This window comes from Aythya ferina, assembly GCF_964211825.1.
Source record: "Aythya ferina genome assembly, chromosome: 3".
NCBI classification, from domain to species: domain Eukaryota; kingdom Metazoa; phylum Chordata; class Aves; order Anseriformes; family Anatidae; genus Aythya; species Aythya ferina.
This window is the reverse complement of record NC_140298.1, coordinates 4,055,221-4,072,500: the sequence shown is the minus strand read 5'-3', so window position 1 is coordinate 4,072,500 and position 17,280 is coordinate 4,055,221. Positions and strand designations below refer to the sequence as shown.

The 17,280-nt window shown below is 47.3% G+C and overlaps 3 long non-coding RNA genes across 7 annotated transcripts in view; 2 read left to right on the top strand and 1 right to left on the bottom strand.

The window, feature by feature from the left end:
- Positions 1-17,280, top strand: part of LOC311434341 — a 226,897-nt gene that overhangs the window by 61,310 nt on the left and 148,307 nt on the right. For 2 of the 5 annotated variants that reach the window (XR_014691407.1, XR_014691408.1), the window contains exon 1: positions 6,160-6,305. The exons of 2 other annotated variants lie outside the window; for them this stretch is intronic. This is a non-coding gene — a long non-coding RNA (uncharacterized lncRNA). Of the gene's footprint in view, positions 1-6,159; positions 6,306-11,048; positions 11,328-17,280 lie in introns of those variants that run through there. One more of the 5 variants, XR_014691409.1, reaches the window with a different exon arrangement.
- LOC311433352 lies at positions 3,441-5,940 on the bottom strand. Its single transcript, XR_014690699.1, has 3 exons — positions 5,112-5,940; positions 4,794-4,976; positions 3,441-3,834 (listed from the first exon to the last, which is right to left on the bottom strand). It is a non-coding gene; the product is annotated as an uncharacterized lncRNA (long non-coding RNA).
- On the top strand, positions 4,461-5,775 carry LOC311433353. The gene is made up of 2 exons (XR_014690700.1): positions 4,461-4,596; positions 4,669-5,775. It is a non-coding gene; the product is annotated as an uncharacterized lncRNA (long non-coding RNA).

Genomic DNA, 17,280 nt, shown 5'->3' with positions numbered 1-17,280 from the left:
GAGGCGTTGGGCACCGTGTGGTGTGAGCTGCAGGGATGGGGTCTGGCTCCGGTGGCGCTGGCTGTGCAGAGAGCAAAGCCCTACAGGCACCGCGTGTTTTCCAGGGACGATGCCAAGTGCTGCGTGGTTTTTTTCCTTTTTTTTTTTTTTTTTTTTTTTTTCCTTTTGGTGTTTCTGCATGCCTTCCTGCTGCGAGGTGGCTCTTTTGACATGTTGTTATAGTGATGGAAGGAGCATGGATACACATTCCTCCACTTTGCGTGCGAGACATATGGGAGCCAGATTGTACCTGTCACAAGTTGCCAACCTGAATTTGTGGGGTGTAAGGGGACACGTTCTCAAGGGAATTTCCACTTGACGTTCCTGATTGCTTTGGCTAATATTTGCTTTGTGACCTTTCCATTAGCAGATACAGCGTGCGGCGCTGGGTGCCCGAGCTGCCCTGGGGTGCGTTTCCCTCTTAGGTTTGCCGATGGAGGAGCGTGGGCAGGCCAGGCCCGCTGCAGGGGAACTGGGCTCTCTGGCTCCGTGGCAGATATTCAGCCTCACCTCGGGAGGTATTTTCCACCTGGAGTGGCTGCCAGGACTGCCCAGGAACAGAGCATCCGCAGCTGGAGAGCAGAGGAGAGGCGGTTCAGATCCCCTCAGCTATGCCACTCGTGGTGCCTGTTGCGAGGCTGTGAAATCCATCTGCTTTTGTTTGAAAATTGATTTTGGTTTTATTGGGATAATCAGTATTGTTTTAGAAAATCCATACATCATCAACCTGAAGCGATTTGCAGGGTTTTTCAATTTACTGATTTTAAAAGAAAAAAAAAAAAACACCAACAACAACATAAATCCGTGAGTTTTGCTCCAGATTAATAAAAAGGTTTTTGGCTGTGAAACCTGCCAAATGCAAGTCCCAAAGCCGGAGCACTGACCGCAGGAAGGGCAGGGCAGACGTGGCAGCTGAAGGTCGGGCATTTCACCCTCTGCGTAGCTGCCCTCCCGGCACCCCATGGTGGGAAGGGGGCAGCCCTGCCCTGTGCCACCCCTGCCAGGTGTCCTCCCAGCCACCAGTTACTGTTCCCCTCCTCTGTCACCCAGAAAATAAAAAGGAGACGGGAAGAAGACCCCACCCTGAATTCACAACCTCCGCTTGCATGTTTTGGTTTGTGAAAAGCAGCAGAGGAAGAGAGTAGGCGACTGTGAATGAAGCTTTACCAAACCGGCCCCCACATGCATATTTCATACTACCGTTTATCAAAGTTTTATGAGCATCTGGTCTTGGCCCCAAAATCTCTTCGATTGAGGGATTTCTTTTTTTATCTGCCCGGGTTTGCCTACATGCGGGATCTGCTCTCGCTCACTTCCCCTATCCATCACACCCGCGCTGGCGCTCCGCGTGCCTGGCCCTGGGCTCCAGCCGGGCTGCGCCTGCGGACCACAAACCGGGCTTGCCGTGGAGCCCCTGCTTATGCCTTTGATTTCCCAAGAGAGAATTTAGGAGCGTCTAGCTTACTTAAAAATGGTTTCTTGTCTTTTCCTTCCTAGTGCGGAGGTCGGCAGCAGCAAACGGACTTGGGAGGGGAAGGGCACGAAGAGGTGGGAACAGGCAAAAAGAGCAAGTTTGAGGCATTGCCCGTGCTGCTCCGCAGAGCAGGGGGTGCGAGTGAAAGTGAGGACCTCGGGCAGGTTTCAGCTATGCCGAGCTCTGTGTTGTTGCCATATGTTGTGGGAAGAAATCCTAGTTGTTTTTTTTTTTTCTTTTCCCTAGCACTGAGCAATCCCTCAAGACTTCCCTCAGCACTCAAACCCCATCTCATCAACATTCATGCACATACTGCAACATTCATTCACGCATGTCTAAAGGAAAAACAGATATGTTTCACATTTCACAACAAGTTTTTTGATATTTTTTTCTTTTCTTTGATTTTTTTTTTTCTTCTTTGTTTGTTTTGGTTTTTTAATCACAGGCTGGCTTAGAAATATCAGGTGTTTGAGAATTGGTTCCCATCTTCCTGTGATTTAATGGTCCCTTCTGGGCAAACACCAGGGAGCCCGCAGCAAACTTTTTATGAGTATCTGGATGAACTTCTGGACGCTAAGTCCTATAGGTAGTTGAGGAAAGTCTTTCATTTGTTATCAGCTGTTTTTTTTTTTTCTTAGATTTTTGAATAAGTGATAGATCTGTTTAATGACTTCAGTGGTAGAGATCTTTTTTTATTTTTTTTTACATACAGAACCCCCTTACTCCTGGGATACGATCTACCACAGATTTCAATTGTACGGCTGTTTGAAATTACCTGCAACAAAAGTGTCTGAAGGTTAAAAAAATAAAGGGGGTGGTGGGTGGGGCAGGGTTGTTAATTTTCAATCCTTCTTTTCCTTTGTTACTTGTTAAATTTTCCGTCAGCTCCCGTGTTATATTCAACCTGAAATTTCTGGATGCCTTTGTAAAATTTCAGTGGGACTGCAAAACCAGGAGGCTTTGAAGCTATCAGGGAACAGTTTCTAGGAAGGCTTTTTGGCACAGGTCTGAGGAGGAAAGACACCTGGAGATGTTACATGCAGAGAGGGCTCACAAATGAGCTTATTTGCTAGGTGGGTTTGCTCGATTTAAGGGGACTTTATTCATAAGTCTAGACAGCTTAACATCGACTGACCATCTTATTTCACATTAATGCAGCTTCAAAGCCATTTGCATTTTTAGCACTCCACTTATGCTCCCAGGCCTGATGGATCCAGGAAGCAATGGGTACATTATTTAAAAACTGTGAAGAGCAGCAACATTTTACAGTGGTTGGGTCAATAGCCAGCCTAATATTGGAGCGCTGACGTTCGAGCCTCTGAGACTCTGGGCTACTCCTGGCATATGTTTGATTTCTCAGCTCTCATTTCATGAAACTTCGAAGATCAGGTTTTGTTTTATCCTTTTTTTTTTGGTCTTTTTTCTTTTGGAGAACGTGTCTGACAGCACTCCCTCTTGTGCTCGCCACCGCATGTATAGATGGAAGTCACCTGTGGGCAGAGGGTGAAGGTATCAGATGCGCTTTCAGGCTCGTGCCATAGCCCTGCCGGCAGCTCTGGGGCCACAGGTGCGTTAAGAGGGAGAATTGCTGGGGTTTGTTCCAAAATATCTCCCTGGGCATCCCGGCCCCACGCTGCTGATGGCTCGCTGCCAAGGGCATTCAGAACCACTGTTAACTCCCGTTTGATCTCAGAGTATTAAATACTTGGCCTGTCTTAAAATCCTGCTCTGAATCCCCAGAAAAAGGAAGCCCCCACAACTTCAGGCCGGTTTAGAAATCCTAAGCCTTGGAGGTGATGGGTCCCTGAAACCTCACCACTGAAATGCAGGGGGGACGGGAGGAGGGAAGGAAAAAGTTCACAGCTAAAAATATCAGACACTAAACATTCAGGTTGGCCAAATAGGAGATAAAAAAATATTTTACATATTTTCCAAGTGTAATTGTTCTTGTATTTAGCCTGGGCTCTACTTTACTGAACAAAAGTGAAAACAAGTAGATGACAAACATCGAAGGCTGGAATCAGATAGAAATATTTAGAGTTTCTGCACTGCAGGAACCATGTGTGGTTTTGTTTTTTACTGGCTCCAGCCCTTTGTCTGAACATTTATATATTTCTTGTGCCTAGTAATTACAGCCAAACTGCTCTGTGATTCCCTGAGTGCAAACAGACTAGAAAACGAGCAAAGCTAGGAAAAGCAGGCGCTCAAAATCTGTCCTTGAGTCCAACCAATATGTTCTGTGGGATAGATCTGCGTGCCTTCAGGAGTATCATAAAAAAGAAGGAGCTGACAAAATGGTTGTTCAGAAGGGACGGTGTTTTCTGTGAAAAAAAAAAAATCCTAGAAAATCTGTGCAAGGATTTAAAGCGCTACTTTAAAAAAAACAACAAAACAAAACAGGAACGGCCATCTCATAGGAAATGCCCAACTTCAATTCTGCTTTCTTCCTGATTCAGCACTTTCTGTTCCAGAAGAAGTTAAACAAATTCAAATTTAATAATGAAAACAACCAAAAAATGACTTGTCATACTAGGGTTTTCATATCCCAAATGAGTGAACCCCTGTGCTGCTGAGGTGGGCAGAGTTGTGCCGTGTGGCAGTGTCAGCAGTCGCGCCTGGGAAAGAGAGGAGAGCTCACAGCAAACCAGGCACCGTGGTGGGAAACGTGCCGCGAGCGCTGAACCCTTCTGGGTCATTTTGACCATCTGCATATTTCTGACGAAGTTTGAACAGGCCTAAGCAAAAATAGCTCCTCTCAGTTTCCTGGTGGAAGTATGGCTGTTCCTAGAAAAAGGAATGCTTTCTTACGGAGAATTTAGGTTTTATAGAAGCGCTCCTTGGTGCTAGAAAATGGGTCCCATTTAAAACTCCTGAGCAAGTCCCATGACAATATCTGTGGTATTTTTAAATGGGCCTGTGGGAATGTCTTGCAAAAAAAGTGATAAGGATAAGCTACTGCCCTCCCTGTGAGGAGGAGTAAGGCTTTCCCCAAAATCTGGGCACTACTTGGAGGACAAGCTCTCACTCCGTTTTCCTGCGCAAAGAAAGAATTGTTCCCAGATTAATGGCCTGATTTCAACTCAGTGAGTAGGAAATGAACACGGCTTCTTAAAGCCAATTATCCCTGGTAATTTCATCCTTATGAAGCTCTGCAGAAATCTCACATTGTCTCCTGGCAGGAGAGCAAGATGTTGTCCGTGGGCGTCCACCTGACACCTTGCACTTGCCCGCCAGGAGGACAGGGCTGGCCCTTTCTGCACAAAGGATCCGAGAGGTAGACCTGTAAGAGCCGGCTGGTTTGATGACCATGACTGAAAGTCCTGAGCTCTGCGGTCTGGAAGGAAGCCACATACAGCAGCCTGGGGTCTTCCTGGGGTCAGAGGGGCTGGTGGTGCTCATCCACATTGCAGGAGAGACCCAAAGCAGTTTCTGAGCACTGGTCTAAACAAAGGAGTAACCATTCCTAGAGCAATCAGTGCCAGTTAAAAAACAAAACAAAACAAAACAAACAAAAAAAAAGAGCAGGGTAAGGAAAAAATTACTTGATTGTTTTTTAGCAAATTTTTGTTTTAAAACTACTGAGATCAGAATTATTTACTGAAGTGGGTAATTCTTTCTTGGGCTGTGATCTGACCTGAATCTGTTCTTTTTCCCTTCCTGTTGCACAACCTTTCTGTTATTCCTAATTTGCTTTTCTAGACATTTTGTTTTCTTGCTTAGAAAACAAACGATTAACAAGCAGCCACCCAAATAAGTCCATGGTGCTTTGTGTCTGCTGTTAGTAAAAAGCCAACGCAGATAGTAGGGAGGAATCCAGGTTGTCCTGCACACCCCCAAAAGCAGGTCCCTTTTGCTATTTTTAGCAGCTACTGTAGCAGCAGCTACTGTTTGGCTACTGTGCAGCAGCTTGCAGTTGTTTGAAAGTTTTGAGAACCACTGTGAGCCTGCCAGCATCGCCCACGGTGGTGCCCGTGGTGGTGCCATGCATTTGACATGGCACCACCCAGGCTCAGGGAGATGGACGACCAATGCCAGGTACTGCAAGCTCTCAAAGCGCAGCCATCCTTGAAGAGGTGCCTAAGGGCACCGAAAAAAGGTGCCTAAGGACATCAAAGCCCCCTGCGCAGACCTTTGGACCCAAAGGTGACAGCAGCTCTTGGTGGGATTGCTGTGAATGTAACAAGCTCTGGGCATCTTTAGGCTAACCATGACTGTAGCACATCGAATGAATCCGTCCTGAAATAAATTTGGTGTTGCATGTGGCCTGAGTGAGGTTCTTTGTTACCCATGAGAATCTCCTGGTGAAGTCAATGCAAACCTCCTGTGCGCTCTGACATCCAAATTTGGGGCTGTGCTCTCATGTTCGATACTAAAATCAAAGGGGGTAGTAGGAGGATGATCGTTTCCCATGGCTGAAGAGCAAAGTAAATGCATTAGCTTAATAATATTAGTTATAAGATGCAGAGATAAGAGAAATGGGTGGGGAGCAACAGTTCCCATCTGAGCCCTAATTGGGACTGTGGGAAAGCTTCAGTGAGCAAACCCCACACCAGGTGAAAGTCGTTACAGCTGCAACACATTACACATCCCAATCTGGGCCAAGTTCACTGAGGTTTTGTAAACCTTTTGATGAACCTGGGCTGAGTTTTAAGTGAGTCTGGCCTGAGTTACAGAGTCAGGTGGAAATGCTCTTCTTCTGGCTGAGGTATGCTGTCCGTTTGAACTTGAAATCTGATGTGAAATTTAGGATGTGAGAACCCGACACAGATCCAAAGAACAAAAGAAGATGCCTGTAAGTACCATGCAAACAGAGGACCCCTGGTTCTCACTGTACCATTATTTTGTTGAACCTGATGTGTTTCACAGCTACGTTCAGCAGGTATGAAAAGCCTCGGCCAATTCTCGTTTGCACCATTCCTCAGAAATTCTCGTTTACACAGTGTTTCCATCACGTTGTTGAGGGACAGATCTGTGTTAAACGCCCCCAGGCAGCAAAGCTGAGACCAAGAAGATATAGGTTTTCCTGGTTATTTTATACCTTCAGTGCAAGGAGAGTATTTCTGCTGATTCAAGCCTGCTCGGAGCATTGGGTTCATGGCAGTAGTACTCCTGCTACGAACGGGTGAGCTTTAGCGCAGGCTTGGTGGCACGGCCTCTGCCCTGCTGCTGGGCACGATGAGTGCTTGTCCCACGGTGTGGCTTTCTCCTCTTTGGCATCTAGAGCACCTCTATTTCTTCCAAAGAGGTAATACAGGAGAAATGTAGAAAATGCACTTGGTGAGTGGGGAGTGTGCCCCGTCAAGGTGCCGTTGTGCTGTTTTGCTCAGTCTTTGTGTGGCAATTCTGCTGGTTTTGGACACTGGGAGGCTTCCCTTCGGAGTACTGGACACGAGGAGCCTGAGGATGCAATGAGAGCATCTCAGATACAATGTGCTGCGACAAGCAGCAGCCATCAGTGACAGGAGTTGCTGAAAGCAGCAACGCTGTAAGCCACCAGTTAGCGCGGTACCTGCTGCGTGGGCTTCCAGAGAAGCCTTATGATAGACTGAAAGGCATCACAGGAGGGAATATATGGTTAAAACAGCACAAGAATTTTTTTTTTTTTTTAAAAAAAAAGAAAACAGTCTTGAGCCTGAATTAACTTAAAATGTTTAGCTAGACTCTCAGCTGCTTTTATTTAAGGAAGTTTCTGCTGACGTCTGAGGAGCTGCCAGGTGATGCTGGCTGCGTGCGTGGCCACTTGTTAACTTGGCTTCATGCACTTAAAAAAAGGGAAAAAAAAAAAAAAAAAAGAATTAAAAATGTTTGCTGCTCTCAGAAGAGTGTGTCCTGTGAATGAAATGCTTCACTTCAGGGTGATGTGTTGTGACTTATGAAGATTTGAAATACCTGTTATGGTTCGGCTCTCACTTTGCGGGGACTGTGTTTGTCAGGCGATGATTGAAGTGGCAAATCAGTATTCTCCTAGCTAGAATCTCCAATGGGGAGGCAGAGAGCTGCAAAAACATCAGTTTGAAGAATAAAATAAAATGAAACAAGCAGTAATAAAAAAAGTACTTGACAGGCAAATTTGGTGTTACACGTTCTGCATTTCTTTTCAGTCTTTCAAACTTTCTGAACACTATAATTTGTTTCTAGTGTTAGCATCACTATCATCAAAGATGTTGGACTCTATTAGCTCAGCTGTCTAAGGGATGTCTTTTTAAAAAGGAAGAGATTGGGGGAGAAAAAAAAAAAAACCAACAAGAAGTTCAGCCACTTGAGTTTAAGCATAATCACTTTTCTTAACACATTTCATTTGCAATCAAGGCAAAGATGACAGGAGAAATTTCATCCCACTGCGCACTTGCCCCAGGCTGGGGCAGGCAAAGGCCCAGTTCCTGTGTTGGCTGTGGTTTCCCTAAGGTCACCCCTTCGAGGCAGGACTGCTGCGTGGCGTCACTCGAGACACAGCATGGACAGAGACCTGGGTTAAACAAAACCTGTCATTTGATCTAACAGCTCCAAAATTTGGCTCAGTGGATGTTTCTTCCTACCCATCATTTTATTTATTTATTTTTTTTCCCAGGGTAGGAATACAGGGACCCCTCTCTCCAACTTTGACGTTAATAGCAGCTTATTCCCTCTGGAGCAGAGCAGCGGTAGGATTGGGGTGTGGAGAGCAATGGATGATCACCAGTTACGGCAAGGAGAAGGTGGGGGTGGTCCTGGTGAAGGCTCTGCCCCGAAATAGAGGAGATTGGGGGCTACACGCTAGCTTCAGCACAATCTCCCTGCCTCAGCGTGCACTTATTTCTTCTCAGAAGGTGACACCAGTCCTTCCTTGCTATCTTTTCATCTTAACTGTGAGAGCGTGGTGGGCACTGCTGCTGTGCTCCTGTCCTGTGCCTGGTCTGGTGGGCCCCGGAGACAGAAGATGCAGAATATGGGACAGAATTCTTAAAATGTTAGGATTCAAACTCTTCATCTGGATTTTGGAGTGTTTGCCACTCGTTTCACTTATTGGCAATTACATTCTTGTGAAATCCTCTACAGTGCTGATTGAATGCACTCCCTGAGATGAACATGACAGGAGGAGATGGGGGTGGCTGTTTCCCATTAGTAATCCTCTACTAGGAAAAAAAATCCTGCGTAAATCTCTCCCGTGCTAACATGGTTTACTTAAGCGTGTACTAGGAACTGAGGGACATTATAGCCACAGATGAACCTTGGAGGCAATGAAAACTGCTTGCAGCTGTGTGGTCTCTGCTTTCACTTGTTTATTTGCTATTTGAGAAGTGTTGTGTTGTTTTGAGGCAGGATCTCAGAGATCCAGCATCTAATGGGTCCGAGGGATTGCGGAGGATGCAGTGCAGCTTGATTAAGTGAGAAGCTTAAGAGAGGGCCTGCCGTGATTAGGCCATGAGTGATGGGAATGGTCCATAGGCAAAGCTGTCCCAGGTGGAAGAATTACGGGCTTTCGGGTGGATGTATGCCAAGATGGAGGGTTTCCTGTAGGAAAGTGTGTGGGATGAGGCCGGATTTAGTTAGATAGGGAGAGCCACGGGGACTTTGGGGTTCATAACATCAGGAAGAGTAATGCAGAAGATGGTTGTGGGTACGCTGAGGTGGTTGCACCGTGCAGTGGGGAGCGATTTGACAAAAGCGAATGATGCTTTGCTGCCTTGCTCTTCAATACCAAACCAGACCTTTACACCTCTTCAGAAGCACTGCTACATAGCCAGAAAGCAACAACTATGGATGAGTAAAAAGGCTGGCAAAACCCCCTTTCTCTCCCCTGCGCACCTGCAGACAGTGATCTTGTAGCCCAAGACACCAGGCCACCTGGGGAAAAGCAAGCCTGGGATGTAGCTGGTGTCTGAAAGAGATGCTGGAGGGCATGGGCAGGAGTGTACCTTCCACCATCCTCCCAGAGAGGCTCTGGATGCCAGGCACCAGGAGGGTGCAAGGGGAGCGACCCTCGGGGAGCGGCGGGGTGTGCACGCTCCTTAGGCAGCGCCTCTCCCTGCCGCTCCCGGCGAGGTGGCGCGGGGCTGGGTGCTGCTTGGTCCAACCTAGGAGAGCATTTCTTCTGGTTTTCTCCTGTAGATGACTTTGCTCAGCACAATCTGGCTGCGGGAGGTGGTGGCCACGCAGTGAAATCCTGTGTTTGTCCCCTGGGTGCCCCGCGTGCTGCCCGGGACAGCGCGGTGCCGAGCCTCCGTGGGGCTTCAGGGGCACCACGGCCCCCATCCGTAGAAAACATTTTCCTGATGCGTTTGGAAACTTTCCCTCCCGTTCCCTTGCTGTGTCTGATGACCTTTCTCTCTTAGCGGGAGACATAAATCGCATGGAGGGAGAGCAGGACTGGATGGGAGCTCCGTGTTCCCCACTGCTCCCAGGGCGCACGTCAGTGCTGCCCCTCCTGGCCTCACGGCTCTGGGACTCACCTGAGCAGAGGGTGACCCAGATCCCAGTTCTCTCTGCCTGACTCAGGTTAGGGATTCATTATTTATTTATTTATTTTCCATTTCCCATAATAACCCTTCCAAATAAATATGCTATCTGGAAATCTTCCACCCAATATCTTAATGGCACTTGAGGCCTGGGCTAGTTAGTGGCATCAAGTGAAACAACAGCATCTCCCTGACAATACGGGAGCCATTCCTATTGTGAGGGAAAACCATTTTCCATCGTGTCCCAATGAAAATACTCCAGCTGGGTCAAGTAATGCTTATGAAAAATTCTTCAGTGTTTCTCTGATATGCTCAGTGAAGGAACTTTAATTTAATGGGACTCAGTTGAAAAGAACCAGTCAAGAAACACTGGGGAAGCTGAATGCGTAACATAAATACCCGCAGTTCAAACCAAACAATGCCATTGTTGTTCTGTAATCAGGATACATTTTTCAAACAATGCCTGGTGGTGTTCCTTGCTAGCTGGTGCAGGTAGCACACTCTCAGATGACTAATGCATAGCGTGTATCTGGGTACATAAATTACTGTTTACTAATCTCGCCCGCTCTTAGTCATCCTCGTAGCCCACTGAAAGCAGTGTGCTGACACTGGGTGCTTTTTAAAATAAGTAAATGTTCTGTTTGTGTTGCAAGTTGCTGGATGCAGAATTCAACTTTGCTGTAGCTGTGGTTCGCTTGAATGATCTTGACCTGATCTTGAAGGGTTTGAAAGGCTAATCCATTCATTCCTATTCCAGACATACACAGATTAGGCTTCTGTTGAAACAACTCACACTTTTTGAAAATAGCAACAAAACTGCAATCGGCTTTGCATGTGTCTTAAGTTCTCAGTCTGGCAAATGATGCTGGCCTTCGTGCCCTTCCTTGCTGCGTTCCCTGAAGAGCACAACTCTCCTGGTCAGCCTTGAGGCTCTCGTTTCGGCTAGTAAATTCAGTAGATAGAGGTTACAGGCATGGTGACTTCTTGATCTCTGATTTGGCTTTGCTGTAGTGTTTCAGTAGGAGGTGACCTGGTGAGTTGTCTTGCACGGGGGCTTCGAGTGCAGGTTATCTTGGTTCAACATCCACTTTCTTTTGCAGACTTTGCAGCAAGTCTCACGAAAGGCTTTGCAATAGTTGCTTCTCATGTCTCCTTTGCGATGCCAGCTGATAACAGCAATGTTTGACGGCCGGATCACGCGCTGGTGCAGGAGGAACGACGCTGGTTGGTGTCAGCTGGGGAAACTGGGCTTGGAGGCATCCATGCGTGTCTGCACAGACACACCCGCTGTCCCCACCTGGAGGTGGCTGTGTCTGCACCCAGCCCTGGCAGCCTCTTCGCAGCTGATGAGTTCTGGTTAGGGGGCTGTTAATTTTCATGCCAGTGGCTGCGTCTCCGTGCTGCTGAGCAGAAAGTAATGGCGTGTTCAGGAGCTGTGCACAGCCTACACGTGTGGGCGTCCATTTGCTGGTGCCTGTTACCAACCATGAAGGGCAGAGCCTCAGGTGAGAGCGATGTGCGCGCACACATAGCTTAGCGGGGGCAGCTTTCCTTGGGGGCCTTAGGGGAGCCTCCCCGTTAGCACTGAGGGATGTGTCCCCTATTCTACAGCCGCGTGTACACCCGCAGACAGTGCTGCACGCCCGGCGTTTGGCCAGCGCTGTGCTCACATCAGTTAGCAGGTTGGCTGCTGCTGCCTGAATCAATACGGTGTACTTAGGTGCATCCCTCTCCCCGTATATCATCAGCAGGCAGGGGCTGCACGGTGCCCTTTTATAATTAAAAACTGGACAGTTTCCTTGTGCCCATTAACACGGTTCTGCATAAATCTGCCCGGAGGCCCCTGGCTGCCCAGCTCCACCTCGCAATTGTTCGGCTTTCTTGGAGACTGGGGCGTTGCATGCAGCAGGACGGCTGCCCTGGGTGCACAGGGAGGAAACTGGCTGCTGCTTTGCTGTGCAAGCAGGGTGGCCTCAGGAGGTACTGGGCTTCCCTTCGGTATGTCTGGGACTACTGCATGAAACAGGAGCGGGTACTTACTGGGAAATGAGCCGTGCATAACATTTCTTCCACTGAGATGCTGGGATGCCTCATGCAGTCAGGTGGACCCGCCAGACCTTTGGAAGGAGCTTTTGGCCCCAAACTGGAGGACGCTTGCAAGCTTGTGCAGACTGTTGGCCAAAACCCTTTCACAAATGGCAACAGGGATACCTGCTTGCGACCCCAGTGCTGCCAAAAGTCCTTTTCATTGTACTTCTGCCGTGGCACCGGCTGGGGAAACGCGCCTTGCTGAGGTGCCGCGGGTTGGGATGTGCTGCATGGGTGCCCTGGGATATTTTACAGCCGGGAGTGGGGGACTTCTCGGCGGAGCTGGAAATACAATGGCATTGGTCGCCCGCTAAAGGAGAGACCCCAGAAGGGTAATTACTTGCTGCATATTTACAGCCTGCGTGGCCATGGCTCGCTCGCCAGACTGCGTATGTGGGCTGCATAACGAGTGCTGGCCGCCGCTGAACGCCTTCCCCTGCAGCCCGCTGAACTCCCCGAGGCATTAAAACTATACTTCTTGACTTAAGACTATAGCAGCACATACTGCTCCTATCATTCATGTGGGCTGTGTTACACTGACAAAGAAAAAGGATTTTCTTATTGTCTCTGCCATGCTGACCTTTAGAGTGTTTACTTTTCAATCAGCTTTAAGAAGGCGAGCTCAAACTCCCCGGCATCAGCAAGTTCAGTCCGGCAGCACTCTCGCCCAAACGTTTGCCAAGATAACACCGAAGTGACAAATAAACACAAGTTGTTTTTACAGGTGTAAAATCAACAGATCAAATGCTGACCTGAGCCGTGGTTGTGAATCCGGCCTGTGTTGTGTTTGAAGAATACCACTGCATCATTTACACTTGCAAACCCTTTGTAATCTTAATCTCTTTGTTGCTTTTATGTTATGCTGGCCCCCCAAGGTTAAAGAAAGAGATTTAGACCTTAAACACAAATCCAGCCTTCAAGCTCTGGAATTATCTTTGCCTTTAAATGCAACTGATCAATGCCCATTTCTTTTGAAAATAAAACCCTTTTGAACCTTGAAAGCCTTCCACTGTTGAGCTATGTCTAAGTGCCACATGGGGAAATGGGCAGAAAAAAGCCCATTTTTCCCTTAGTGCTTGCATTAGAGGTCCTAAAGTTCAGTCCAACGCAATCAATTTAATTGGCGCTAGCTCTAGTGACAAATTATACTGGTTTACACTCAAGTGTAGCACAGATTCCTCAAACGCTGGGAAAGAAGGGAGATACACTTCTTGGTCTCTACTTAAAGAGGGCAACAGTATTGGAAAAGGAGCACATTTAATTTATCACTGTCAGAGCAGGTGCAAAGTTTAATTCTAACTAAAAGCATTAAACAATTAACCCAGACAGTCAGGCCCTTCTGAAAATGCTCAGTTGCAGAGAACACATGGACCAGATTACCAATGGAAAAAGTCATGGTTCCTCTTTTATTTAAATGAATATCTTCTACCACATTTAAAAAAAAAAAAAAAAAAAGGAAAAAAAGAGAATGGAAGGGAAGAAGGAAGGAACTTTGTAACCCTCTGATAACCACCGAATAAACGCCAGAAGTAGGGAAATCCACCAGAGGAGTAGCAGCAAGTAGCTATCTTTTAAGTACCTCATCGATCTTTGATATTCTATGAATTAGGAAATCCATACTTCATAGTCTGCCGATACAAGCTCTCTGTGACACACATGTGCATGCTTTTTGAAGTGTCTGGCTACTATTTTCTTCTGAAAGGTTATGCACTCATTAGGTTGGGTTTTATTCCTTTAACACATTAAAGAAATATAAGGGATCTTTGCAAGTTGGGCGCTCCTTAGCCATAGGCATTTGCAACCTGGTGTTTTGATTTCAAGTAGGAGATTCTCCCAAATAAAGGTCCCATTGAACAAAGCCACTAAACCCACGCTTTAATCCTCCCTTAATTAGCAAATTGAGGTCCCACAGCTACAAAGGCACATTGGTGCTTGCTTGAATTTCAACTTTATGTGCTTTGGCAGGTAGAAATTGTGCTGAGTGAGGGACGGTGTGTGGTGCAGGTGGTGCAGAGTTTTGGGATGGAGACAGCTGTGGAGTGGCTCTCTCCGGCGGCCAGTCTGAGTTAAAGTTTTGAGTCCGTGGATTATGCATTTATAGTAAAAATCCATCTTTTCACGATAGAAGAGCGAGAACTCTCCAAGAACGACTAGGTCTGTTGTCCGAAAGAACAAAGGACGTCTTTTGTGGAGAAGCAAACTCTGCTGAGGAGTTAATGAGGGAAGAGCCCGGATCCTCGGTGGCCTCCCCAGGCATCTGCACTGTTTCTAAAAGTGTGCAAAAATTCCTGTCGCTTCTAGTGTGCTTTGTGTTTGTCTAAATTTGAATAGCCAAGGTAATTTAGAAGTCTGTCCTTTCTTCCTGAGCCCTTATAAAGTATGTGTCTGTAGAGGTAAATCGTTTCATTATATTCCATTATTTTGTGGATCATTGTGGATAATGTGCTGGTGATATCAAAACAATGAGAATAATAATATTGTTCTCACTCCAGTGTCATCGGCAGAATCCCTCCTTCCCACTATCATTTCAGCATCATTACCATGTCTCATTGCTTAGACCTCAGGTAGCCAATTTTGAAGCAATTCATCCACACAAGAAACGCCAAATGCCCATGTCAGGCGTTCAGACTGCGTTTTTCAGATTCGCAGGTACAAATCCATGCAGGCTGGAGGGTTTGGTTTCTCGTGATGCTGTGTAACTAGAGCCCATGTGATCTCAAGTCAAACATACCAGTTATTTGTTGAAACCTCCCAAACACGCTATTGAGGCAAAAGCCTCATTTTCAGACATGCAAGAACGGTGCAAGCAACTTGAAATTACGTGGGATCTTTGCTCACACATCTGTGAATTGGAATTTAACTCTACAATTTATAGAGAACTTATCCCCAGAGAGCTGGAGCAGCAAATAAATGAGATGCATTTGCTTTTGGTGGACTTCACGGCCCCTGCTGCGTGTCTGCGTCCTTCCCTCGGCAGCTTGGGCACGGCGCGTTCGGCAGAAACCGCTGAGGGGATCCCAGGGGCCCACTCATGAGCAGCGCTAAGAGCAGAGGAAAGTCATTGAATTTACACTGCTTCCTCCACAGCCAGCGGCTGCTGTGCCCTGTAAGGGGGTGTTTGGCTCTCTCCAATGCAAAAATGCCCTTGCCCCATCACAAGAAGCTCTGCGCAACCCCAACGTCTCCAGTCCCGAGGTGGAGGTGTGCCAGGGAGCCGTGCGTCTTGGAGGAGACCGAGTGTGGGCTGGAGGAAGTGCACGGCACGGGAGGTGGCAAGGAAGCAGTGATTCAGTGCTTTTCTCTTTCTGGGTGAGGCTAACCAGGAGATTGTTTTTCCTTTGTGGGATTCCCCTTAAAAGAAACAAACAAAAAAATAAATAAATCACCACCAAACTAACAGACCCCAGGACAAAGCAGATAAAAGGCCACAAATTTCCGCTGCACAAGAAGCGCGCTGCTTCTCTGCTTTTGGCCCAGGTAAACTGAGTGGCTCTGTGTTGATTTTGACTGCTTTTTGTTTATTTGGGGAAAAACCATAACCAACTTGATTTTAAACCATTTTGAATTGGAAAAACAATTTGTTTTCTTTTTCCCCTTGTTGTTTAGAAAGACACTGGAAACTCTGCATTGCATTTCTTTGTGGTGACCTTTTCCAGCAAGTGCTTTCAACTGGGAAGAATTAGTGTGTTTTGTTGGGAAAAGAAGGGGCTGAAGAAGCTTTTGCCCCATGTGTCCTCCCAGGAAGCCCCCAGGAGTGCTTACAAGTGGCCTCAGAGGGGCAGAGTCCCTTTCAAGACTCTGCTAAACCAGGGCTGGAGCTGTTGACTTGACCCAGCCCAAGACAAGGTGCTGAGGTTCGTCTGCAGCTTCACCAGCCTCACTCTGAGGTTACAGGGGGCCTCACAAAGTGTTTCTGAATGTGCTTTCTTGACGAAGCTGGCTGGTAATCTCACGAGGACAGGTTCACTTGGGAACATTTCCAGTTGTTTATGGTTTTGTTTATTTTCTTCATCGGAATAGTGCCGGACCAGCAGCCGCTGGAGGAACATGCCTTCAGAGAGGTAGGCTTCAGAAAGGAGACCTCTGTGCTCTTCAAATGCAGGTTACCCAATTCCCTCAAAGCACCCTGAAGCCTATCCCATGCCTCTGTTTGTTTTTTTGGCAAGGTGGAAGGTGAGATCAGGACCACTTTGGGTATCAGTGTTCCCCAGAGGAGATGTTGAGCATTCAGTGACTGCCAGGGGCTGCCAGGAGAGGCAGCAGAAGAAAATGTAAGGACTTACAGGCAACTTTGCTGAGATATTTTCATATCTCTTCCTCCCTTTCTTTCAGAGACTTTAGAATTGTTTTTATCCCTTAAAGTGTAAACCATTTATTACAAATACCAACATGAATTTCCTTGCAGTAGGATAAACACTCAGCTGTTCCACTTACTGGAATGCTATAACATAAACAAAAATAAACCCAATGATTTTTGCTGCGAATTCCTCCTCTGGTACAGAGTAGTATTTCTGCGTTGTAATCAAGCCAGTGTTTATGGCTGCCTCGGAACAACGCAGGCTGAGTGACAGGATCCCACACGCACTCTCACAGAGCGCGGCGATACGGAGCGCGGAGGCACGGGAAGGAATACCAATGACCCGCACGGTAATGGCACAGGCGCTTCTTTGGGATTGTATGGGTGAGGTGCAAGATGAAAAAGCCCTGGCTACATCCTCGTGCAACCACCAGACTCCAGGGCTTGCCAGCTTCTGTCTCGCCAAAGTCCAGCCTGAACCAGAAGGAGTCAGGCCGCGGTTTCCCCAGACGGAAAAGACGGCAAGAATGCGTTGGCATGGTACGTGGGTTATTTTATATCAGTTCGGTGTGTCGGCCTTTCCAGGGCCTCTTTGCAAGACTTCTCTTACAGTCCCGAGGATTAGCAACTGTTACAACTATGAACTCGAAACAGGGCATAATCATCTAACTGCAGGAGTTGTGGCTGTTAAGAGAAGCACCAAATTTGTGACTCCTAGGTTCAAATCCCGACAGCTGGTGCCACGCAGTCCCCCAAAGCTGATGCTTGTTGCTTTCTTCCTTTACTTCCACCAGTGCTTAAAAACGAGATGGATTAGGGAGAGCTAATGATCCAATTTCAAAGCAGCATCAAGCTGCTGACAAGAAGGATCTCCAGCTCTCGTCAGCGTCCTGCAGGAGCACCAAGCGCGACGTGGCACGTGCTGTGCTCGCCGTATGGCAGCTCCG